Source organism: Trachypithecus francoisi, unplaced genomic scaffold (genome assembly GCF_009764315.1).
Source record: "Trachypithecus francoisi isolate TF-2019V2 unplaced genomic scaffold, Tfra_2.0 Lachesis_group4, whole genome shotgun sequence".
NCBI classification, from domain to species: domain Eukaryota; kingdom Metazoa; phylum Chordata; class Mammalia; order Primates; family Cercopithecidae; genus Trachypithecus; species Trachypithecus francoisi.
The window spans coordinates 107,406,455-107,433,197 of NW_022681469.1; the positions used below are offsets into that span (position 1 = coordinate 107,406,455).

General features: G+C 48.8%; 1 long non-coding RNA gene across 2 annotated transcripts in view; it reads left to right on the forward strand.

The window, feature by feature from the left end:
* Positions 1–5,241: 5,241 nt before the first annotated feature.
* Positions 5,242–26,743, forward strand: part of LOC117072970 — a 34,196-nt gene continuing 12,694 nt past the window's right edge. Inside the window, exons 1-3 of one of the 2 annotated variants that reach the window (XR_004433036.1) lie at positions 5,242–5,299; positions 14,000–14,100; positions 22,111–22,228. This is a non-coding gene — a long non-coding RNA (uncharacterized LOC117072970). Of the gene's footprint in view, positions 5,300–13,999; positions 14,101–21,805; positions 21,888–22,110; positions 22,229–26,743 lie in introns of those variants that run through there. The other variant, XR_004433037.1, reaches the window with a different exon arrangement.

Below are 26,743 nucleotides of genomic sequence, written 5' to 3' on the forward strand. Positions count from 1 at the left end.
ACAGAGAGGTGACATTTGGAGACAGAGCCCTGCCGCCCTGCAGCCATGCAGACTGCAGCCCACAGCCAACGCAGCCATGCAGGGATCTGGGAACGGAGCTCCAGGACCAGGGACTGAAAGTGCAGACTGAGGCCTGCTGAGGAGCAGCAAGGAGACCAGGTGTCTGGGGAGTGACGGGGCAGTAAAGTTAAGAGAGGACAGATGAGGTCAGACCATATAGCAGGGACAGGCTATGCGGACACAAAAGCACGCAGCAAGGACTTTGGCCTTGACTCTGGGTGAGACAGGAATGGTGGAGGGGTTCAGAGCAGAGCAGTGCACGATCTGATTTACATTTTATAAGGCCCGCTCTGCTGCTTGCTGGAGGATATTCTGCAGCAGAGGAAAGGTGAAGACAACCTTAAAAAGAATTCCTACTCAGTGAGTTCTTGCCTTAGTGTTTTTTGCCAGTGCCGTTTAGGACCCTGTAGAGACAGTCCAAAGTCATAGCCAGGAGACCCGGCTGGAAGTCCTCACACTGACACCAACAGCCTGTAAACCGTGGACAAGCCACCTAAATCCCCCTGCCTCGGTTTCCCTATCTGTCAAATGGAGGCAGTCACGGCAGTCCTCCCTCCCTCCCTCACTTGTGTTGAGCATGAGATAAGATGACGGAAATGCAAGGCTTTGAAAGTAAAGATGCTCTTAGGCTTTTAGATCCTGGGGGATGAGGTCGACACTCCTCGCCCAGGATCCCCTAGTGCAAGCTGGGGCAGGGTATGGTCCACAGGCCTGCAGCCAGCAGGAGATAGCTAGCTATGCCAGATGAGACAGCATCCAGGGTCATCCAACACAAGGCACCATCTGGAACGTGTGTGGAGCTACAAGTTATCAAGCTGAACAGAGACAATGTCACGAGATGGATGACTTGAGTGCTATTCTCACCAAGGAATGTCCCCCTGATCCACCCAGAACTCCCCACCCCCTGCAGCTAGCGACTTGCAAGAAATTGGTTTTTTTCTTTTTCCTTTAACAATCACCAAAGTCATCTTCAAACTGCGCAAGCTGAAAAATCAGCTCATAAAGTGAGAATATGACCAACTGTAGAATGCAAGAACTTTAAAAAAAAAATTCAGGTTTTATTTGTTTTGTTTTGTTTTGAGATCACGTTTCAGTCTTGTCACCCACGCTGGAGCTCAATGGCGCTATCTTGGCTCACTGCAACCTCCACCTCCCGGGTTCAAGCAATTCTCCTGTCTCAGCCTCCTGAGTAGCTGGAATTACAGGCACCCGCCACCACACCCGGCTAATTTTTGTATTTTTAATAGAGCCAGGGTTTTACCATGTTGTCCAGGCTGGTCTTGAACTCCTGGCCTCAAGTGATCCACCTGCCTTGGCCTCCCAAAGTGCTAGGATTCCAGGCATGAGCCACCGTGCCCAGCCTACAACATTTAGGTTTTAAAAAGTTAGGTATTGCTTGCACAGGGTAAAAATTTGAAGCAGTACAAAAGGGGAAATACAGTAAGAGGTAAGTCACCCTCCTTCTCCCGACCTCTTTTCCTTCTGCCTAAGGAAGCAGAGACTGTTACCAATGTGTGTTTCCTTCCCGAAGAGCTATCTGTACCTGTAACTATGCCTTCATGTCCTGCTTATACACATGTGCACGTACAGTCTATCTTTCACATTTGTGGATTTTGTACTTGGGAATTCACCTACTCGCTAACATTTATTTGCAACCCCAAAATTAATACTCTTAGGGTTTTCCAGGTCAATCGCAAACATGCACAAAGAAATGAAAGATTTGAGTCGTCCTCCATACGCGGTCCCAGCTGAGGCTGAGCAAGGTGACACCCTGCCTTCTTGTTCAGTGTCCCTTTTGAGGCCCTTTTAATGCCACATTTTTCTTATTTTCATGTTTTCTGTCAGTGATTTTGCTGTGTAAATGCCCCCCAAGCATAGCATTGAAGTGCTGTCTAGGGTCCTACACACAGAAAGGCTGTGATGTGCCCCATGGAGAAATTATTTGTGTTCAGGCGTGAGTTATAGTGTTGCTGGCCATGAGTTCAGTGTGAATGAACCAACAATATCTATAAAATGAGGTGTCATTAAAGAGAAACACACATAAAGCGGGGTTCTGTATTCTTGGGTTGATAAAAATGTGACCAGAGGCTTGAAATAACCTAACCCTGTATTTCCCCAAGGAGCAGTGGTTCAGGATTTGCTAATTCAGTGATCGTCGTGACTTTATAGAACATAGTTACTAGAAATAACACAAATCTATTGGGTATAATTATTTTAGTTTCAAAATGGTTAACATACTGTACTCTGGTACCTTGTTTTTTGTTTTATGTGGGTTCTTTTTATTACTTAATAATATGTCTTGGATATTGTTCCCTATTGGCACATAAATAACTTTCTTATTCTTTTTCATGACTGCATAATATTCCACGGAGTGAACATACCATCATTATTTAAGCGTATTCCTATGGACTTGGGGTTGTTTTGTTAATCTCTGCAATGCTGGAAAGAAGATGCTGTGAAGTGCTTCTGAGTGTCTCTGTGAATCCATCTGTAGGATCAATTCCTAGTAGAGGAACAGCAGAGTCAGAAGGTGGGAGCACATGACATCTGGATGGGTCCCCCCAGATCACCTTCCCAATAGTCTCTGAGTCTATTTGCCCCCAATGCATGGGGGCTGGAATTCCCCAGAGGAAGATTGTATCAGTTTCTGGGCCTGCTGAAACAATTGACCAAGGGCTGTGGCTTAACAGAAACTTCTCTCACAGTTCTGGAGGCCAGAAGCCCAAAGTCAAGGTGCTGGCAGGGCTGGTTCCTCCTGCAGGCTGTGAGGGCAAAGCTGTTTCATGGCTCTCTCCTGGCTTCCAGTAATTGCTGTCATGGGAGTTCCTTGGCATGTGGACACATCACTCCAATCTCTGCCTCCTTCTCTACCTGGAATTCTCCCTGTGTCCAAATTTTCTTCTTCTCATAAGAACATCAGTCATCGGATTTAGGGCCCGCCCCAATGCGGTGTGACCTCATCTTATCCCGATGACATCTGCAAGACCCTGTTTCCAAATAAAATCACACACACACCCACTGGAGATGAGGACTTCAACTTCCCCTTCGAGGGGACACCATTTAACCCACGACACAGATGTTCTGGAATGTTCTGAAGGCTTTTGCATAGCAGAATCGTCAGGCTGATGGTAGAAGTCGGCGGCTCCCACTACACCCCCCACAGCTGTCTCATCCGCTGTTGCTGACACCTGGAGTCGATTGTTAGCCCTGATCAGAGAATTCCAAAGCATACTCGTTGGTCGGGGTGGGGGATTAGGGAGTGGGGGATAGGTTGGGGATATAATAAGCTATTCTCCCACATTTCTCAAACCAGGGCACCGCTTCAGGAGACTTTGCTTGCTAACTAATAACAGTACAGTAAAGTCGCACTTCTTTCTCTCTCTCTGTTTTTTTTTTTTTTTTTTTTAGGCAAGGTCTTGCTCTGTCACCCAGGCTGGAGTACAGTACAGTGGTGCAATCATAGCTCACTGCAGCCTCAACCTCCTGGGCTTGAGCAATCCTCTTACTTTAGCCGCCAAAGTAGCTGGGATTGCAAGCATGTGCCACCACCACACTTGGCTAATTTATGTGTGTGTGTGTTTTGCTTTTGTTTTTGTTTTTTTGTAGAGATCGGGTTTCGCTATGTTGCTTAGGCTGTTCTCCAACTCCTGGGCTCCAGCAATCCTCTGGCTTTGGCCTTCCAAAGCCCTGGGATTATAGGTGTGAGCCACCACACCCAGTCAACATTTCCCTGGAGTTCAGATTCTACAAACTAAAGTTCTGCAAAGTAAAAATCATGTACAGTCCATATAATGCTTGGAAAGGACCTTAAGAAATTCAAAAGCCAACGATCAATTCCTTTTGTTTGTCTTTGCATTTGGGCGAGCTTTCTCGGGGGCAGCGGAGGTCAAGGTCTAGCTTGGGGTCTCTGTGTCAGCCCCTGTGCTGTGTGGCCGGGCTTTGGGATACATTTCCCCTGCGCTTAGGGAAGGACCCTTGCATGCAAGAGAAGCCCTGAGAACCTGAATTCTGCCTCACAAGAGGTAGCACAATCTCTCTAGCCCCCTTTCTCTAGCCCCAGCCTTCCCTCTTCCCTGCAGCAGAACCTGCAAGCAAACAGATCTGAAATTGTACAATTCCCTGGGCGTGTGGGCTCAGCCTACATAGACACCCCAGCTGGGGTCTGTCAGCAAGACGAATGGTGCAGAGATGACCAGTGACCCCTAGGGACACAGCAGATGCCTCCAATTCTCTGGGCAGCTTCTAAAGCCCCCTTTTCATTTTCTATCAGTGGGGGCAAAGAATTTTTCTGCGGGCCAGTAGCCCCCGTAATGAGGCCTGTGTCCTCAGCCTTCCGGAGTAGGAAAATGAGGAACAGGGCTGCCAGCCTTTTTGCTAATCCAGAGAGATGAGGACCGTGACTTAGGGAAGTCTAAAAGCAGGAAAAACGAGCCCCTCCTCGGGGCTCTAGCAGAGAGGCAGAGAACCCCTGGGTCAGATCGATAAAATATGTAATGGACTGAGGAGGTTTGCTTTGGGAAATTTCGCCATCTGCTCAGTCCCATTATCCTTCCTCATGATGAGGATCCTAAGTGTTTCACCCTGTGTGAGTGACATTTCAACACCCACCCTTGCGTGAGAGGAGGTAGGGGCCCCGGGAGGTGGACTCCCCAGTAAATATCAGTTTAAGTGGAGTAAACAAAAATGTGGTGCGCCATCCCTGATTTATTGACTCACTTCTCCCAGTCAATTTCCCGCCAGGGAGCCACACGGGGCTGCAAAGCGAGAGGTGAACAGATTGGAAGCCATGCGAAAATCTTCCGAATGATGCTCAGAAAACAGGGTGTCATCCCTGGAATACATTGCAACACCCGGATACAAATCCCCGAGTAGAATTTACTGCGGGGTGTTTACGGTGAATCTGAAGCACCAAACACACTCAGGGCTCCCAACCAGCGCTTCATCAATGTGCTAAGGCGAGGAATTTTATTAGCCAGAAGTTTCCCTGGAGGATTTAAAGGGGGTGAGGTGGGGAGGGTGGTGTGAGTCAGAGTGAGGGGAGAACAATATTTCCCGGAGGATTCCTGGGGATGAGGGAGGAGAGGGGGCAGGGGGCATCTGAGTGAGTCCTCCAGCCTTCCTAGAGCCACCCAGCAGGCCAGTGGGAGGGTGGGGAAGCCAGCCACCATTGCTGATAGGGGGAAGAGCTATTGATGGCTGAGAGCCCAGGCAAGCCTGGGAAAGGAAGGTGAGCTGACAGGTAGGAAAATAGGAGACTTCTTTTCACACGGGGAAGCAAAAATGAAGGTTTTTGTTACTGATTTTTTTTCAAGGCCTGTTGTTGGTTGCAATTTTATCTCTTTTAATATTTTAAGAGAAAAAAATCCAACGTTGGCATTATTTTTCACTGTCATGTCATGGATGGTTTCTGACAACGTGACTCAAACAGAGCTCTGTGGGGAATGGGGAGTTACTTGGGTTGCATTTGGGGGGCTGCATCTGGATTCTGGTGCAAATGTGTTGTACCCAGCGTGGACCTGGGCAGAGAGCGTTTTACACCGTGACCTCCTGGCTCTGGGCTTGTGAAGTCCGTGGTTTGAGCCTTATCTGACTTGAGCTATTCTGAGTCTCAGAATACAAATGCAAGTCAGAGAGAGGTTGTAGAGAGAGCACGAAAACCAGAACTATATTTTCTGGGAGTATGCACAGTAGGGGGCCAGGATATTTTAGGTGGAAAGTCTCAGAGTAATTGGTAAATTGAGGAAGCCATATTAACCTCCCCTGGAAAAGTCTGAAGGTTTAAATTTGAAATTCGATTGATTTCCCCCACCTCCCAATTTCCACAAACACCAAGGTTTTGGGTTGTATTTGTTTTTGTTTTTAGAATTTAGACGCCCTTGCCTTCTATGTCACAGGTTATGGAAAAAAAAAAAAGAGATAAGTAAATAAATAAATTAGAGGCATTTTCGGATACTGAGAGTTTGGGGGTTGTTTTGTTTTGTTTTTGAGACAGAGTCTCATTCTTTCACCGAAGCTGGAGTGCAGTGACCCGATCTCCGCTCACTGCAACCTCTGTCTCCAAGGTTCAAGCGATTCTCCTGCCCAGCCTCCCAAGTACCTGGGATTACAGGCAAGCACCACCATGCCTGGCTAATTTTTGTAGTTTTAGTGGAGACGGGGTTTCACCATGTTGGCCAGGCTGGTCACCAACTCCTGAACTCAAGTGATCCACCTGTCTTGGCCTTCCAAAGTGCTGGGATTATAGGCATGAGCCACCGTGCCCAGCCCTGAGAGTTTTTAAAAGAATTTAAAACTGATGACCCCATCTTTCCTTCCTTTGGTCATTCACACACTTACGGAATACTAAATAATTGAACCAATAGAGGAATGAGGAATTGTCCTCCTGTTCCACAGAACCTAGCACCCAGAAGGTCCACAGTAAATATCTGTGGACTGCCTGAGCAGCTGCCCATCGGGGTGCCAAGACTGGCCATGAGGAGGATGTCATCAAGTCCTGTGCTGCAAATTTATAGCCCAGTGACCAGAAAAAGAAAGAGCCAGAAAGAAGGGAGCAGAGAACCAGAGCTAACCAGGCAAATCCATGCTTGCAAATGAACCCCCAGCTGCCATCTTCATGCCTGCCTCTCTCCCCTTTGCCCATCATTACAGACTACCTCTCTGCCCTGCCTGTATCCATGCCCTTTGCTGCTGACTTTGCAGTTCTTCCATGAAAGGGATGGGATCTGTTTCTCCATATCCTGGCTTTGCGTTTACCCATGGGATGTACTTTGCCCATTGGAATGAGGTGGGCGTGATGGTGCACCTAGGCTTCAAGAGCGCCCACGGCTTTGCTCTTGTTCTCTGATCTTTCTGCCGTCATCATGAGCAGAGCATGCCTGGCCAGCCCACTGTCTCAGGAGGAAAACAAGAGATGCATGGGTCAGAGCCTCTCTGGCCAAGCCCAGTCTAGCACATCCAAGCATCCAAGCCTCTGCTGGCCCTCTGACCAATGAGAATAATAACTACTGTTTTTTGTTTGTTTGTTTGTTTGTTTGTTTTTGAGATGGAGTCTCGCTATGTCACCCAGGCTGGAGTGCAGTGGTGCAATCTCAGCTCACTGCAAGCTCTGCCTCCCGGGTTCATGCCATTCTCCTGCCTCAGCCTCCATCCAGAGGAGCTTGGACTACAGGTGCCCACCACCACACCCAGCTAATTTTTTGTGTTTTTAGTAGAGATGGGGTTTCACCATGTTAGCCAGGATGGTCTCAATCTCCTGACCTTGTGATCCACCCCCTTTGGCCTCCCAAAGTGCTGGGATTACAGGCGAGAGCCACCGCACCCAGCCTAAATAACTACTGTTTTAAGCCACTGAGTTTTGGGGTCGTTTGTTACGCAGCAGTTTTATAGTGGTAGCTAACCAATACACCCCATTCCTGTGGATGGTTCAGTCTTCCCTGGTGCACACGTCTGGCTCGTCTGCACCTCCCACAACACCCCCACCCATTGTTTCTCTGCATGTGATTCTAATATTGATTCCTAAGACCCTTGAGCACCATCACTGATTTTTCAGGCCACCTATTTCCTTTGTATCAATGTTTTCATCTCCTTTGAATCTTTCTTCAGTCCATGTCACCTCTTGCATCTGGATCTGGCTTGTCCTGCCCCCATCCCCTCTCCCCTGTGCTTGGTGTTCATATCCACTCTTCCTCTCTCCAGTCCCCACTTCTCCCTGCCTCTGGGCATGGGCAGGTGCCTCCCTCCCACTGCCCTACTCCTGGAATCTCCGCTGCCACCTTTGAAGGAAGGAATTTAGAAATGCTCCGTGAAGGCATTATTCATACACGAGACATTGTCACCGTTGACAGGGTAGGTAGGTCCCCCTGTGGGCCCTGGTGACCTCCGATGCCAAGATCTCCTGGTGGAGGGAACCGGGCTTGTGTGGAATAGACACAGCCTTGTCTGGCAGCGCGCAGCCTCTGCCAAAAGCAAATTCTGTCGACCGCGACTGTTACTTGACAGCATTTGTTAACATATTAATGACAGAAAAAGGCTTTTTGGCAGAAATATCTCATCCTTGAGTCCTCCTCTCTGGAAAAAAGGAATGGGGTTCTTTGGGGAGTTAAAGTAGACATAAAAGAGCCAAGACCCCCTGGAGAGGATCCCCCGTTCTCACGCTGTCTTGGAATGTGGGTTCTCTAGGCATGACACTCATCTCTTGAGCCCCAAAGCCATGCCTTTGATTGCAAGAAACAGAGACCCACACAGGCTTGCCCAAGCAAAAGGGATGTCTCCACCAGGATCCATCAGGAAAGATGGTGAACTTGGGTTAAGATAGCCACAAAGCGCTGAAGAAAGAGATTAGAGTCCTTTCTCCGTACCCAGGGCAGATTGGTTTCAGCATCCCCCACGGATACCAAAATCTGCAGATGCTCAAATTCCTGATATAGAAGGGCATATTATTTACGTGTAACCCACACACATCTTCCTGCATACGTTAACTCATCTCTAGGTTACTTATAGTACCAGATACAATGTGAGTGCTTTGTAAATAGTTGTTATACTGCATTGTTTTAGCAATTTGTATTATTTTATTGCTGTATTTTCTTTTTTACAATATTTTTGATCCAGGGTTGGCAGGCCCTGTGATTGGTGGGCCCATGGTTGGTGGAGCCGTGGTTGGTGAGGCCCATGGTTGGTGGGGCCCATGGTTGGTAGGCCCAAGGCGACCCCATGAGGAAAGAGCTGGGCATCCACACCCTGGCCTTGCTCCTTCTGTCCCTCTGAATTGCTTCTGGGCGTCCTCATTGGGTGAGCCAAGTGGGAAGTCAGAACCAGGGTAGGCCATTGATACTGTCCATGAAGATCAGCCTCCTGGGCTGAGAGTCGAAAGGAGCAGGTGGATCGCAGGGTTGGATATCTGTAGCTCTTAAGCACACCCAGCACAGCTCTTGGGGCCGGGCTCCACACAGTCTGATCTGAGAAGAGGTCCTGGTAACAGCACCACCACAGACATGACTCAGCCTCTCACCATGCCTTTGGTCTCACCACCAAGTGTCAAATCAAGTCCTTGTTTCTTTGTTTGAATTCCAAAGAAACAGAGAATCTGATGGACAGAATTTCAGATTTGGGAACCAAAATACATACTACAAGAGGACACTGGAGAGCCTCTGGGCTGCTTGGACCAGGCTGGCGGGTGGCACGCTTCCTTCCATGGGGGATGAGGGGATACGTATCTGGGAATGATGTATTCTCATTCATTCATTCTGCCTGAGTTTGAAATCTCCCAGGAGCAGATCCTGAGATGCTGATGCCAATGCAGGTAGTTTATTTGGGAGGTGGCCCAGGAAAGCATAGATAGGGGAGTAGAGAAATGAGCTGGGAGGGGAGGAGCCTCTAATGGAGAGTGTGTTACTGAGCCAACCAACACCAAGGCACCTGGGCTTCATCCTGCTGGGTTCAGAATTAGTGACTCAGTGTAGACCATGTCCTCAGAGTGACTCCAACTCCAGTGTGGTGTGTGGTGTGTGGATATGTATAGTTATATTTATATTTTTTTTTGTTTTGTTTTGTTTTGTTTTATTGTGAGACAGAGTCTTGCTCTGTCTCCCAGGCTGGAGTGCAGTGGCACTATCTCGGCTCACTGCCACCTCCACCTCCCGCATTCAAGAGATTCTTCTGCCTCAGCCTCCCGAGTAGCTGGGATTACAGGCACCTACTACCATGCCTGGCTTATTTTTGTATTTTTAGTAGAGACAGGGTTTCACCATGTTGGCCAGGCTGGTCTCGAACTCCTGACCTCAGGTAATCCACCCACCTTGGCCTCCCAAAGTGCTGGGATTATAGCATGCCTGGCCTTATACTGTATGTTGATATATGCTCTATTTATATTATATATATATCAGTTATATTGCACATACATATATATATATATCAGTCATTGGCTGAGTGTTACTGAATGCAGAAGGCCATCCAGTCTCAGGTTCTTTTGGACCCCAGGGGCCAGAGAGGGCCCCCAGGCAGCTAGAAGTCAGGGCAGTGTACTACGATAGTGGTTTTTTTGTTGTTTTGTTTTGAGAAAAGGTCTTACTCTGTCGTCCAGGCTGGAATGTAGTGGTGTGCCATCTTGGCTCACTGCAGCTTTCACCTCCTGGGCTCAAGTAATCCTCCCACCTCAGCCTCCTGAGTACCTAGAACAGGAGCGTGCCACCATGCCCAGCTAATTTTCTAATGTTTTATAGAGACAGGGTCTCACTATGTTGCCTAGGCTGGTCTTGAACTCCTGGCCTCAAGCAGTCCGCCCCACCTCGGCCTCCCAAAGCACTGGGACTACAGGTGTGAGCCACCGTGCCTGGCCAGTGTTTTAATGTTTCTTGGGATTTGTCTTAATTCAGGTATGGTAAGACACAGAGACACAGAAATGACAGTCACGAAAAAAGGCTTTTTACACTCACAGATCCCAGGACATGTCACACGGGGCCGCAAAAAGCAGGCCCAGGGTCAGTCCAGAGACAGAGGGGGTGGGAGGAAGTGTGTGAGAGCCTTTGTGGTGGTTTCCAAGGGAAGGCACAGGTGGGGCAGGGCGAGCAGGCTTCAGGTTGGCTGTTTGGATCATTTCAGTGGGCTCCGGGACCCAGGAGCTGCCCCTTGTTATCTAGTACCTGGCCCTGGGGTGGTCAGGGCAGGTTGGATGGGTGGCCAGAGTGTGACAGCCCCACAGAGGAGGTGGTTGGAGATGGGCTGGTTGGTTTGCAGATGAAAGCTATACTCACCGGTGAGTCATTTCCTATCTCTAGGGATTGGCTAGCCCTGGGAGGGAGGCATAGTCCCTCCAGGGTCAGAAAGACCCGAGGCATCAAAGGGTCAGAACATAGCAAAGGAAAGTCGTGGTGAGTACAAATGGTCAGGACAGAGGGGACAAAGAGGGGGCTTGAGAGGCGAGCACTGACGGCAACTGCTGCACCTTTATTCAACTACTTATTAGCAACCTGTTTAGAAAGTCCTGTCCTGGCCGGGCGCGGTGGCTCAAGCCTGTAATCCCAGCACTTTGGGAGGCCAAGACTGGTGGATCACGAGGTCAGGAGATCGAGACCATCCTGGCTAACTCGGTGAAACCCCGTCTCTACTAAAAAATACGAAAAACTAGCCAGGCAAGGTGGCGGGCGCCTGTAGTCCCAGCTACTCGGGAGGCTGAGGCAGGAGAATGGCGTGAACCCAGGAGGTGGAGCTTGCAGTGAGCTGAGATCCGGCCACTGCACTCCAGCTCGGGCGACAGAGAGAGACTCTGTCTCAAAAAAAAAAAAAAAGTCCTGTCCCACATGCAGGGGAAATGGGGTAAATACTCGTTGTTGCCTTCGTGGTGTGTGGCACATGGGCGTGGGGCCTCAGCGCAGGGCAGGTGGAGCAGGAGCCCCAGTGCATGCAGATGTCATCCGCGCCCCCGGAGGACAAGGAGCACGTGTTTCTGGTCCTGCATCTAGTCTGGGCACCAAGGGTTCTGCTTCCAGAGCCAGTTCTCCAAGCAGCTTGGCACACAGATTGCAGTTCCCTGTGCCAGAGCTTGGCCAGGGTGATGCCGTCCACTGGTTTCTCAGGACATGATATTTTCTGCTGAACCAACATGACACACCCTGCATCTTCCAAGGCCATTTGGGGAACTTGTGGATCTGCACAGGAGGCCAGTTGGCAGTGAACAGAACGGGGTGCATAGAGGATCCCGATGGTGGAAGTCGGGGCACTCAGGGAAGGCTAGCGCCTCTTGGAGAAGGATGTCGACATGGGGTCTCTCAGTGTCAACCACTTTGTATTAAAAAAAAACAAAAACAAACAATAACAACAACAACAAAAAATACTTTGAATGGTGGGAGCCTCCCGAGGCTCCAAACACCAACAGTCTTCAAACAAGGCAATTAATTTTTCCATTTAAATCCCATCCTCCCTGAAGCCATGAGAGTTTTCTCTTAGTAAACTCTGAACATTCATGTGGCTGGAAGTAAATCAGTTACCCGTGCTGAAAAGAAGAGACCCACACACTAAAAGGAAAACGAAAAAAAGTCGTGAGGACGTGTGAAAAATGGACCGATTTCGAGAGTCTACTTTGGAAAACAGCATCCGTTTTCAAGCATTTCCACTTCATTTCTGAGTTAATGGGTCTCTCGTTTCCAGGGTGCCATTTTCCCTTCAAAAGATGAGAGCCAGCCTGGCTAGAGACACCCCCTCTCTCTGGGGAGCAAGTTGGGGGTGTCTCTGCTTTCAGGCAGTGTGGCAAAGCACACTACAGGCCCAGCCTTGTCCAACCCCATTGCAGCATTACACAGGACAGTTGCAAACGCCTTTCTTCATTATGATTTTTTTTTCCTAGAGCTTGCTAATTAAATCATTAAAATTTTATCTTCACTTAACCATGGATAAGAAGCATTTGAAACATCTAATTAGTATGCTGCAAGAGGTGCATAGAAGCCAGGAATCTTTGCAAGTTAGATCTGTTAGGAAGGGGAGGTGGATGAGGTGGCGGAGGAAAGAGGCACCAGAAAGGAGATAGCAAAAGACGATGGGGTGGCTTATTTGCAAAGGAATCTGTAACCGCTTTGCCGCCTGTGATCAGAGCCACCTACCTGGTCCTGTTCCGTGCCTTTCTCATGAGCTTTGGCTGGCAGCCACAGCCAGGTTCCTACCCAGAATGGCAATCCCTGTGAGTGGGGACGGGGATGGGTGTGGGGCGGAATGCTTTTCGAGTTTCAGGGCTCTCGGCTCCACAGTCTAAATTGCATTTCAAATTTTACATACATTTACATTCAGGGTCTCTGAGTTCCCTGCCCTTCTGTCACTCCCAGTCAGCAAAATAAAATATCATGAAATAAAATGGAAGTAGTGCAGCTCCAAGGTCAAGCTAATATTCAGCAGGTTACGAAAAGGGCCCCCGGTCCCTGGGGAATAGACGCTGTCAGTTCCAGAGCCTGTCTCTAGTGCCCAGCAGCATGCTAAGTGCATCCTGTGATCTCACATCATCCCACAACCACCCTGGGGTTTGTATTATCATCTCCTTAGCACGACCCACCTGTGGCTGTATTCGTTTCCTAGGGATCCCATCACCACGTACCATAAACTTGGTGGCTTAGAACAACAGACACTGGCCAGGCGCGGCGGCTCATGCCCGTAATCCCAGCACTTTGGGAGGCCAAGGCAGGTGGATCACTTGAGGTCAGGATTTTGAGACCAGCCTGGACAACGGGGTGAAACCCTGTCTCTACTAAAAACACAGAAATTAGCCGGGCATGGAGGCGTGCACTTGTAATCCCAGCTACTTGGGAGGCTGAGGCAGGAGAATCACTTGAACCTAGGAGAGGGAGGTTGCAGTGAGATTTTGCCACTGTACTCCAGCCTGGGTGACAGAGCAAGACTCCGTCTCAAAAACCAACGACAACAACAAAAAACAAAAACAAAGAAACAAAAAAATACAAAACAAAAAAATACAAAAATTAGCTGGGCGTGGTGGCAGGTGCCTGTAATCCCCATTACTCAGGAAGCTGAGGCAGGAGAATCGCTTGAACCCGGGAGGCGGAGATTGCAGCGAGCAGAGATGGTGCCACTGCACTGCAGCCTGGGCGACAGAGCAAAGACTCTGTCTCAAAAAAAAAAAAAAAAATTCCAAAAAACCAGACACTTATTTTCTCATGGTTCTGCAGGCCAGAAGTCCAGAGTTAAGTGCCATGCTCCCTCTGAAGCCTGCAGGGAAAGACTGTCCCTTGCTTGTTCCAGCTGCTGGGAGCCGCAGACCTTCCTTAGTTTGCACCCTCATCACTCCAATCTCCACGTGACACTCTTCCTGTGTCTCCACGCCCTACTCTTCCCTAAGCCTGCCGTCTCTGTCCAAATTTCTCCTTTTTGTAAGAGTACAGTTATGTTGGATTAACGTCCATCCATCCTAATGACCTCATCTTGTTGTGTTCTTGTTCTGAGACAGGATGTCACTCTGTGAGCCAGGCTGGAGTGCAGTGGCACGATCATAGCTCACTGCAGGCCCAAGCCCTGGGTTCAAGCAAACCTCCTGCCTCAGCCTCCCAAGTAGGTGGAACTGTAGGTGCATGCCATGTGTACCACCATGCCCAGGTAATTTTTTTTTTTAATTGTGTAGAGATGAGGTCTCGCTGTGTTGCTAAGGCTGGTCTCAAACTCCTGGAGTCAATCGAGCCTCCCTCCTCGGCCTCCCAAAGTGCTGGGACTCCAGGCATGAGGCACGGCACCTGGCCAAATGACCTCATCTGAATTACCTCTGTAAAGACCCTGTCTCCGAGTATGTCTTAGAGTTAAGACTCCAACTTACCTTGTTGGGCAGAGCAATTCCACCCCATAACAAGAGCAAGGAGAGGTCTGGAAGGTAGTTCAAGGTCACACAGCTGGTAAAAATGGGAGCTGCATTTCCCGCCCAGTCTGACCTCAGCACAGGCTCTTGCTGCCTTGCTGTCAGAGGTGTGCCCTCTAGGCCTCAAGCTCAGGGGCTTCTGCCACCCCCAGGAGGGTCCCAGTCCTGGAGCCGGCCAACACCAGTCAGCAGGAGGACATCAGGTAGGCCCAGAACCACCCAAACCAAGCATGACAGGCGCTGGCCAGACCTGATGGACACCCAGGAGCCTGAAGCTTCAGCCTTCTCTCATGGATAGAGGTGCTACCATCTTTGTCACAGCTGTTTTGTGGAATTCCAGGGCCTGTGCAAATAAAATCTCCAAGTGCAAGAATTTCATGGGGTCCTGTCAAGGGGGCTGCCTACCCCCCGCCTCCAGGTCTACTGACTGCCTTGCTCACACCTGTCCTCACAACCGCTTTGTCCCTGGATAGGACAAAGTGGTCCTGAGATGGACAGCCAAAATTCACACAGATTTCACAAAATTCACACAGAATTCACAAAATTCACACAAGACTCATGTCCTTGTGTCCTAAGCCCTGGAAGCACCTGCCCAGGGGCCCTGGCATCACTCAGGGGTTGACGGGAAGGGAGGGGCCTGACAAGCCTTGTGGGTCCCCCACAATCAGTCCCTGCCTTCCGGGGCCGTCTCTGTCACCCCCACCCTCATCCTGCTTGGAAGGAAGCTCCAGGGTGCAAGCAGGAGAGAGGAAGCTGGAGGAGCCATGGGAAGGGGTGGTCCAGGACAGCCGGACATCCACTCTCACTCCCGGCCAGCTCAGGATAAGCGGACAGTCTTTGGGATGCTCCACGCTCCACTTTCATTCCTGCTATAAATGAATGGCCCCCGGGCACACTGGCACACTGGCCAGCTTTTCTACAGGAGGGGATTAGAGACAGGAAGGAGTTCCCATTAAACACAGCAATTATTTAAAATCCTTCTAGGCAACGTGCAGGAGACAGTATGCCAAACACTTTAGGAGACTCCAGCACCGAACCACGACGATACTGTCAAGTTGTAGATATGGTGGGAGAAAGAACGTCCCATGTCAGCACTCACAAAACACAACACACGTGGTTTGGAGCAGCAGCGACAGCTATTAACCTGATATGTTTGTTATGAGATAATGAGAGCATGCAGTTCTTTGATTTCCACTAATTACCTGGGGAGCTTAACCCTTCCTCTGGAACGGTCTCTGGTCTCCGGGCTGGAATGTGTTATCTGATTGTAGGCCTTCTTGGCAGGCTCCCTGGTGTGCTACAACTTCAGATGCTTGGGTGATAGACTCTGATCTCAGTGAATTACTGAGATTTCTTCAAAGAGCTGGGGGAGCAGGTGAGCTGAGGGGGGAAGGAAGTGTCACCACTGGTAGATGGAGTACAGGAACAAACCCTCTGTCCATTGTAATCACCGGCCACAGTGAACCTGCAGTTTTGTCTTGGTCAGAGAAGGAGGCTGGGCAGGGAAAGGCAGGTCTGTAGGGCCCCACACAGTCCTTGGTGTAAAAACACAGGCTCTGTGCCCCTCCTCTATCCCCCAGCAGGTAAGAATTCACTTCATTCCTCCCAGGAGCCAGGCATATGTGAATCCAAGGAAGTCCTGGTTAGGCCAAGCATGGTGGCTCACACCTGTAATCCCAGCACTTTGGGAGGCCGAAGCAGGAGAATCACTTGAGCCCAGGAGTTCAAGACCAGCCTGGGCAAGATAGTGAGACCCCCTATCTCTACCAAAAATAGATAAATAAATAAAATGCAAAAGTTAGCCATGTGTGGTGGCACACATCTGTAGTCCCAGCTACTTGGGAGGCCGAGGCAGGAGAATCACTTGAACCTGGGAGGTAGAGGCTGCAGCGAGCCGTGATTACGCCACTGTACTCCAGCCTGGGTGACAGAGCAAGACCCTATCTCAAAAAAAGAAAGAAAGAGAAAGTTCTGGTTAGACTTGGACTGAGCAGAGAGAAGGCAAAAGTCACTTCTGTTTCCTTGTTAGAAGGGAACATTTCAAAGAACAGAAAGCAGACAGGACTTTGTGAGGTGTGTCCTGAAATTTCTCTCGCCCGGAGCGCTCCCTGGGGCCTTATTGATGCCCTAGGCAGTTCACATTGCAGAGAATCTGAGGAGTGCTCCTAATTGGTCCTGCATGCTTCTGAGCCAGTCCACTCCATCCTCTGTGGTTACCAGCTCATCTCTCACCATAAAACCAGAGCATATGGCTCTCGTAGCCAGAGGGGTTTCTCCACTGACTGGGAGCTGTAACAAGCCTGCCACCTTCCCTATCAGGCTCGGTGGGTAGTGTCTGGGGTCAGAGCCCACTCTTGTGTCTTCCCCACACACAGGGTTCTGTGGGGTCTTGGCCAATGATACTCTGAAGGTCTTAGACTTGCAGCTGGAGGGGTGGTTGTCCATGCACTGGCAAACATTCCTGGAACTTGGGTCAAAACCTGCACCTCCTGAGTCAGAATCCACTTATGCCCTTGGGGCTTTCAGGTGATCCGGTGCTTCTCATGACTTGAGAAGAGCTTCTTTGGGTGCGCTGGTCCATTGTCACACTGTTAATAAAGACATGCCTGAGACTGGGTAATTTATACAGGAAAGACGTTTAATGGACCCACAGTTCCACACGGCTTGGGAGGCACAATCACAGCGGAAGGCAAGGAGGAGCAAGTCACGTCTTACATGGATGGCGGCAGGCAAAGAGAGCTTCTGCAGGCAAACTCCCCCTTATAAAACTATCAGATCTTGGCCCGTGTGGTGGCTCATGCCTGTAATCCCAGCCCTTTGGGAGGCTGAGGTGGGTGGATCACCTGAGGTCAGGAGTTCAAGACCAGCCTGGCCAACATGGTGAATCCCGGTCTCTACTGAAAATACAAAAAAATTAGTTGGGCGTGGTGGTGGGTGCCTGTAATCCCAGCTACTTTGGGAGGCCGAGGCAGGAGAATCACTGGAACCTGGGAGGCAGAGGTTGCAGTGAGCTGAGATGGGCCATTGCACTCCAGCCTGAGTGACAAGGGTGAAACTCTGTCTAAAAAAAAAAAAAAAAAAGCCTGTCAGATCTTGTGAGACTTATTCACTATCACCAGAACAGCATGGGAAAGAGCCGCCCCCGTAATTCAATTACCTCCCCCTGGGACCCTCCCATAACATGTGGGAATTCAAGATGAGATTTGGGTGGGGACACAGCCAAACCATATCACTGGGGTTCATGAACCCGAGCTAAACAGCACCCCCTACCAATGAGGGAAGAAGGGGAGGAATCTCCAGACATGCCCAATCTAAAGGAAAAGCCCCAAAAGGGGAGGCCCATTGCTCATGGGAAAGAAATGGCTGCCTTTTGAGCTGGGCTACTTACAGGGTAAAGTGAGGCATGTACTCCACAGCGTGGGTAAGAAATGACATCCTCCAGGAGAGAAAGCAAGTGTGTTGAGAACACAAGACAAAAAAAGAGAAGCTCCTTAATCCCATGTCATCCTCCCACGGAGCTGGGATGTGCTTAAGATGCTACCCTCTGCCCTCTACTGGGCTCCATGGGAAATACAACTGGGTGGGTGGCTGGGTGGAGAAGAAAAGAGATTATCACCAGGTCTGATGTGACGGCACAGCATTTCTTTTTGCTTTTCTTTTTCTTTGAGATGGAGTCACGTTGTGTCACCCAGGCTGGAGTACAATGGCTCAATTTCGGCTCACTGCAACCTCCAGATCCCGGGTTCACGCCATTCTCCTGCCTCAGCCTCCCAAGTAGCTGGGACTACAGGCGCCCGCCACCATGCCTGGCTAATTTTTGTATTTTTAGTAGAGACGGGGTTTCACCATGTTAGCCGGGCTGGTCTCGAACTCCTGACCTCAGGTGATCTGCCTGCCTCGGCCTCTCAAAGTGCTGGGATTACAGGCATGAGCCACTGCACCTAGCCAGCATTTCTTTTCTTTTTAATTTTTTCTTTCTTTCTTTTCTTTTCTGTAGCGATGGGATCTCCCTATCTTGCCCAGGCTGGTCTCAAACTCCTGGGCTCAAGCGATCCTCCTGCCTTGGCCTCCCAAAGTGCTGGGATTACAGGTGTGAGCCACCACGCCCGGTCGCAGTGATAATTTCAATAACAATAAAGACTATGATTAATCATCATAGCCAGCATTTACTGAGGACAACTCTGTTCCAGGCACTGTATTCTGGGGTCTTCATTTTTTTGTTGTTGCTGTTTTTGGAATTTTTCTAAAATTTTTAATTTTTTTATAGAGACAAGATCTCACTATGTTGCCCAGGCTGGTCTCAAACTCCTGGCCTCAAGCCATCCTCTCACCTCCCAAAGCTGTGGGTTTACAGGTGTGAATCAACAAGGCGGGCACTAAAGAACGTTTTGACTCCATTTTGTGGCCACTGCCAAGAGGAGAAAAGGGATTGAACAAAACTGTTTCAAGGAGAGTGATCCTGCAGCCAGGCGCAGTGGCTCACGCCTGTAATTCCAGCACTTTGGGAGGCGGAGGCGGGTGGATCACCTGAGGGCAGGAGTTCAAACCCACATGGAGAAATCCCATCTCTACTAAAAGTACAAAAATTAGCCACGTGTGGTGGCAGGTGCCTGTAATACCAGCTACTCAGGAGGCTGAGGCAGGAGAATCACTTGAATCCAGGAGGTGGAGGTTGCAGTGAGCTGAGATCATGCCACTATACTCCAGCCTGGGCAACAAAGCAAGACTCTATTTCGAAAAAATAAAGGAGAGTGGTCCAAAGAGCCCCTGTGTGAATTTTGACTGTCCAGCTCATAAGCCATGAAAAATTTCCTTTTAAAAAATACAATGTTAAAAAAGGTAATTTCTCCCTCAGACTTAAAGAATATATTAATGGGCTTGGAAAGACTCATTTTTCAGTGAAGAGCTCACCAAGTCAGCCAGGGAAAATAAAACACAGCAACAACAAACACACATGACCACACACACACCCACACACACACACCAGCCTCACAAAAGCTTAAACACACAGCATCTTAATAAGGCACCAAAATGCCTACTGGTTATGTTTATGCTCTTTTTAATTGTGCTAAAATATACATAACATAAAATCTACCATTTTAATAATTTCTTCTTTATTTTATTATTATTATTATTTCCATTTTCTAAGACACAGGGTCCTGCTCTGTCACCCAAGCTGCAGTGCAGTGATGCAATCTCTGCAACTCACTGCAGCCTTGAACTCCTGGGTTCCAGCAATCCTCCCACCTCGGCCTCCTGAGTAGCTGGGACTACAGGCATAAGCCACTGTGCCTGGCCCATTGTAACCATTTCTAAGTGCACATTTGAGTGGCATTAAACTCATTCAGTGTTGGGCAACCATCACTACCATCCACCTCCAGAATGTTTTCATCTTCCCAAACTGAAACTCTGTCCCCATTCAACCACCTCTCATCTCGCGCTCCGTATTAGTCAGGGTTCTCCAAAGGGACAGAGCTAATGGAATATATATAAGGGGAGTTTATTAAGTGTTAACTCACACAATCCCAAGGTCCCACAATAGGCTGTCTGCAGGCTGAGGAACAAGAAGAGTCAGTCTGAGTTCCAAAACTGAAGAACTTGGCGGGCAGGAAGCATCCAGCACGGGAGAAATGGAGGCTGGGAGGCTAGGCCAGTTTCTCTTTTCACATTTTTCTGCCTGCTCTTATTCTAGCCGCGCTGGCAGCTGACTAGATGGTGCCCACCCAGATTAAGAGTGGGTCGGCCTTTCCCAGTCACTGACTCAAATGTTCATCTCTTTTGGCAACATCCTCACAGACACACCCAGGGTCGATACTTTGTATCCTTCAATCCAATCAAGTTGACACTCAGTATGAACCATGGCACCCTCCTCCCAGCTCCTGGTAACCTATTTCCTACTTTCCATCTCTATGAATTTGGTAACTCTAGGTGCCTCAGATATGTGAGTTATGTGTTTTTTAATTAGCCAAATTAAACTAAACTGTTTAGTTTTACTAAGAAGAAAAAGGCATGGTGAGGCACACATTGCAATCTCTAATTAATAAAAAATAAATCCGATTTGCAAGATGACAGATGTGGCCCACACATATATTACTTTTTTTTCTGGAAATGGTCCACAAACAAATTTAAAGTATAAAATGTTTTAACAAGACAAGAAGGGAAGCAGCAAATTGCAACCGCCCAGCAGTTGTTTAAGGAAAGTTCCAGAAAGTGGGGGTGGGGGTGGGGTGGGTGGAGAAGCCAGTCCTTTCCTGCCTAAGTGGGGAAGCCCTGTGTCTACCCACCGCTACTCCCCCTGGCACAGGTGTTTATAAGCTGAGTGGCTCTCCTGTCCCAGCTGTCACAGTCCCACTGGCAGGGTAGCCAGAGGCAACAGGTTTGGGTTCTGAGCCAGGAAGTTAAGAAGCCAGGCAGCTCCTCCGCCCCGATGTCAGAGGCGTTTGAACCAGAGCGACTCCATCTTGAAGAGGAGCTGGGCAAAATGAGGCTGAGACCTGCTGGGCTTCATTCCCAGACGGTTAAGGCATCCTAAGTCACAGGATGAGATAGGAGGTCGGCAATAGATACAGGTGCTAAAGACCTTGCTGATAAAACAGGTTGCAGTAAAGAAGCTGTCCAAAACCCACCAAAACCAACACGGCCACCAGAGTGACCTCTGGTCATCCTCACGGCTACACTCCCACCAGCGCCGTGACAGTTTACAAATGCCATGGCAACGTCAGGAAGTTCCCCTATGTGGTCTAAAAGGGAGAGGCATGAATAATCCACCCCTCGTTTAGCATCTCATCAAGAAATAACCATAAAAACGGGCAACCAGCAGCCCTCGGGGTTGCTCTGTCTGCGGAGTAGCCATTCTTTTATTCCTTTACTTTCCTAATCATCTTGATTTTGCTTTACCCCGTGGACTCGCCCTGAATTCTTTCTTGCATGAGATCCAAGAACCCACTTGCGGTCGGGATCGGGTCCTGTAACACAGGCTCACCTGCTCCTATTTAACGGATACCCCCTAGGGCTCCTCCGAAGGGGCCAGCTCCAAGTCTGGGCTGGACCCTTTCCCTCTGTGATCCTGGCTTCCTGTTGCCAAGGGAAGAAACCGTCCAGACAGGCCCTCACCCAGAGCCCCCTAAACCCTTGAAGGAGGATCCCCGATCACTCCAACATCATGCTGTAGTTTTCTCCCTGCAAACGACTCCATCGACTTCCTTTTTCTCCAGCGAGAGTTCAGGGACCTCTCCATGGTGAGTTAACATCAAATCCCTATAAAAGCTACTCTGGATTCTGTCTAGGTTCTCAGCATCTGGCAAAAACATTTGCAGACCAAGGTCTGTCAGCACATCTTGCTGGGGGTTTTTGTTGTTTTTTGTTTTTTTGTGAGTTTTCGTGATTTCTAAACTACACCATGGGGCAGAGCGGAATGGAGGGAGTCAGAGTGCCATCCTTGTAAAAAACACGAACCATTTCAAGCACAGAGTTTGATGGAGGGTAGACGGTATGAACTTGATCCCGCAGGCCTAGTTACTTGCCTTGTGCAAGGCCCCTCACTCCCCTTCCCGCTTGGAATCGTCTTTGTCTAGGAAAAGGATTTCACTCCGGGTCTTTGAGAACACCTCTCAGGCCTGACCATGGCCTTGGGAAGAAGACTCCCAGCCTGAGGGTCTTGTTGAGAATTTTAATGCACCCTTCAGGGACATTTTTGCCTTTCTTTCTTTCAGAAGGGGAATCAATTCTGGACAGGAGGATGTCTCCCTGCCTTTGCCCTCCCTCCCTTCCCACACATCCTTCTCTGGAAAGGAGAATGAGGATGAGAATGACCTCCCTCCGCAGGACGAGGTGGGCACGGATTTAATGAAGGATTTCACTCAATCGGGCTCAGCTGCAGGGAGGGCAGATGGGGCTGGGCAGGGGTCTATGGTGGGGTCCGCTCTGGGGAGATGGGAGCAGGAGCATCTGCAGAGTGGAGGCAGGAGGGTCGGAGAGCTCGGGGCCCAGACAGTTCTCAGGCGACTCCCGGGAGGCTGGCTTTGATACCATCCCAGAATCTGGTTCAGAGTCAAAGCAAAGGGATGAATTTGTTAGCTGGAACACGGCCCTGAATTCTCCCCAGGAAATCCACTGAAAGAGAGATTTAACCCGCGAGAGTTCCAGCCGAACAATGAATCACCCGACTTCCCTCCTGTCTTTCGTCTTTCACAGCTCACGTTTCGCTTTCCTACCTTGGATTAGATAAATTAATGCAGAACATCCAGAAACTCCCAGGGCGCTTTGAAGTTTTCAAAGGGCCTCTGCCTACATTGTCTCCTGTGATCCCCCTGGCAGCCCTCACAGGTGAACAGGCGAGGAGGTTGGGGTGTGGTCCTCATACAAATGGAGACACAGCAGAACACTAAAGGTGAATGACTTTCCCTGGGTCCCAGCCTGAGGATCAGAGCCCAGGTCTCCCGCCTCATTGCTCGGTGGTTCTGGAGTTCAGGCAACTTCATACCGTGCTGTAGGGAGAAGTGTGAACCCGAAGGTTGGAGCCGTGTCTTAGACAAATCACTTCTTTCCCCTGGGCTGTGTCTCCTCTTCCTCTTTTTGTTTTTTTTGTTTTTTTTTTTTTTTTTGAGATGGTCTCACTCTGTTGTCCAGGCTCACTGGGCAGTGGCAGTGGCAGTGGCACAATCTTGGCTCACGGCAACCTCCACCTCTCAGCCTCAAGTGATCCTCCCATCTCACCCTCCAGAGTAGCTAAGACTACAGGTGCATGCTACCATACACAGCTAATTTTCGTACTTTTTCTAGAGACAGGGTCTCACTGTGTTGCCCAGGCTGATCTGGAACTCCTAGGCTCAAGCAGTCCTCCTACCTCAGCTTCCTGAGTAGCTGGGACTACAGGCTCACACCACTACACTTGGCCAATTTTTAAATTTGTTTATAGAGTCGGAGTCTCGCTATGTTGCCCAGGCTGATCTAAAACTCCTGTCCTCAAGCAATCCTCCTACCTCAGCCTCTCAAAGTTCAGAGATTACAAGCATGAGCCAGTGCACCCAGCCTCTCCTCTTTTTTAATGGCTGGGCTGGGCTCTCTAGAACTGTGCTGTCTAACGTGGTAGCAACTAACTCCATGTGACTTTTTAAAGTTAAACTAATTTAAACTAAATAAAAATTAAAAACTAGTTCCTCAGTCCGACTAACCCCATCCAAAGTGCTCAGTAACTGCATATGACTAATGGCTCCCATATTGGATGGCACAGAAATAACATTTCCGTCATCACAGAAAGTTCTGTTGTCCTGCAACAGGACAGGGCTGGTCAAACTGCAGCCAGGGCAAATGCAGTCTGCTGCCTGTTTTTGTAAATAAAGTTTCGTGGGAATAGGGACACGCCCATTTATTTATATATTGTCTTTGGTCCCTGTCAGGCAACCAGCGCAGATCTAAGTAGCTGTGACCGAGATGATAAGGCCCAAAAGACCTATTCACTGTCGGGTCCTTTACAGAAAGCATGCCAACTTCCGCTCTGGAAGATGGAAAATCTCCAGAGTTCCACCCAGACCACTCAGTGTCATTCAGAGGCCCAGAATCATCCCACACTGCAGAGATCCCGCCTCTCCCTGTCCCAGGTATTGGGATTCATGGAACACATCTGCCTGTGTGTGTGAAAGGAAATGTAGTTCTTCATTTTCTTTTATTTTTGAGACAGGGTCTCGCTCTTTCCCCTGGCTGGAGTGCAGTGGTGTGATCGGGGCTCACTGCAGCCTTGACCTCCTAGACTTCCATACTCAAGTGATCCTTTTGCCTCAGCCCCACCAGTAGCTGAGACTACAACAGGCATGAGCCATCACATCTGGTTAATTTTTTTTTTTAATTTTTGGTACAGGCAGAGGGTCTCACTATGTTGCCCAGGCTGGTCTGGAACTCCCAGGCTCAGGTGATCCTCCGGTCTCGGTCTCCCAAAGTACTGGGATTACAAACATGAGCCACCATGCCCAGCCCTAATAATTTTCAATTCAGGGCCAATCTCATTTCATCTGTTCCTCTACCCACTTTAGATGAGCCCTCGATTCTTTTGAAGCAGATTTCAGTCATTCTGTCACTTAATATGTACATATTTCAGTATGCATCTCTCAAAAACATAAGCACGATACCAGTATCACAGCTAAAGGTATTCACAATAATTCCTTAATCATATGTGCAGTATTCAAAGTTCCCTAATTTGTCTCATAGATATTTTTTCTTGTATTATTTTAAAATCTGCTTTGGGATCTAAATCAGATCCATATGTTGTGATGGGCAGTTGGATTTCTTTGCCTTCTTAACCTATTACCCTCTCTTTCTTTTCCTTACAATTCACTTAATGAAAAAATTGGATTATTTGTCCTGTAGAGCTAGCCACAGCCTGCACAGTCTGCGATTATTATTATTATTGAGACAGGGTCTTGCCCTGTGCCCCAGGCTGGAGTGCAGTAGCACAGTCGCAGATCAATGCAGCCTCAACCTTTTGGGCTCAAGTGATCCTCCCACCTCAGCCTCCAGAGTAATTGGGACTGCAGGCATATGCCAACACATGGATAATTTTTATATTTTTTGTACAGATGGAATTTTGCCATGTTGCTCAGGCTGGTCTCCAACTCCTGGCCTCAAGCAACCCACCTACCTCGGCTTCCCAAAGAGCTGGGATTACAGGCCACAGTCTGGATTTTGATGATGACATCTCCATGGTGTCATCTGACAGGTTCTTCTGTCCTCTTCATTTTCTGTAGCTCAGTAGTTGGATCTAGTGTTGATCACATTCAGTTTTTGGGGTTTGGCAAGAATATTTCATAGTGTAGTGTCCTGTCCTTCCACTGGGGGGCACAGAGTCCTTGGTTTGTGTCATTTTTAGAGGTTGTTCATGGTCTTTAATGGTCATTGCTTAGATCCGTTAGTTCATTAGGACATGTAAAATGCTGACATTCAAATTCTACATTCCTCTTCCTTAATTAGCTAGAATACTTCTATAACAAGGACCTTCCCCTTATCAACCATTTGGTCACTCTGATGTATCATTGCCATACGAAAGGTAGGATAAATGCTTAAATTTTTTTCCCTTTTACTGACCAGTTTTCAAAATAATGAGGGGGTATCCTACTATCCTCTAAAGGTGACCAATGAGGGATTTTTTTCTTCTTTTTTTATGAATCATGAATTCATGGACTTAAACCCATTCACTTTGTTTCAATCTATTCAAATAGTCAACCTCAAGGATGCCAAGGTGTGGAAGAGAATGTGTTGAGTCAACTCTTCCTACATCATTGGCCAGCCAACTTCTGAGCACAAAAGCTGTCAGGCTGGCTGGGGCCAGAGTCCCCTCACCTTTTCACAGGCCGTAGGAGAGTCTCCTCCTACAACCCACTCTGGTCAACCCAAGACCTGTTCATGTGCAGCAGGATGCTCTAGAACCAAGCCAGGGGGTAGGTGGGGCCGGGCACCTCTCTTGCTCAAGAGTGAGACACCAGGCAGGATGCAGGGGCTCATATCTGTAGTCCCAGCCCTTTAGGAGGCTGAGGCAGGAGGATCACTTGAGGCCAGGGGTTTGAGGCTGCAGTGAGCCACGATCGCACCACTGCACTCCAACCTGGGCACCACAGGCAAGACCTCATCTCTACAAAAAATTTTAAAAATCAGCAGGGCATGGTGGTGTGCCCCTATAGTCCCAGCTACTTGGGAGGCTGAGGCGGGAGAATCATTTGAGCCCAGGAATTTGAGGCTGCAGAGAGCTGTGATTGATTGCACCACTGCACTCTAGCCTGGGAAACAGAGTGAGACCCTGTCTCTAAAAGAAAGGAGAGAGTGAGACACTTGTATTCCATTTTTCATGGTGGGGACGTCCCCTGTTGGGCTACAGTTAATGCAAGCACCGATCCTAAGCCTTAAAATGCACACACACAAACATACACATCACACACACACACACCAACGTGCACACAACTGCTGTTCATGAGGAAAAATAATTTCCAGGCTTCTGTTCTCACCTGCTCTACACACAGATGCTCTTGTATCTCATAATTGGCCAACTTATCCAGTTTGATAAGGAAATAGATTTTGCTTTAGAAGACACAGCTCCGTCTACCTCTGTGTAAGTTTCCTTTTTACTCCACCCACCTCAGAACTCAGGCTGTTCCCAAGCAGTGAACTAACAGTAGAATGTCTAGTTTAAGGGGGATTTTTAATGCCATTTCCAAACCCTACAGGTACTCACCAGTATTCTGTTTATTTTATTTGCTCATTCCCTGCTCAGGACAGGATATTGAAGGTGAATTATTTATACTCCAAGAAACCAAAAGAAAGAGAGAGGAAAAAAAGCAAGAGCAAGGAAACAGTAATTTC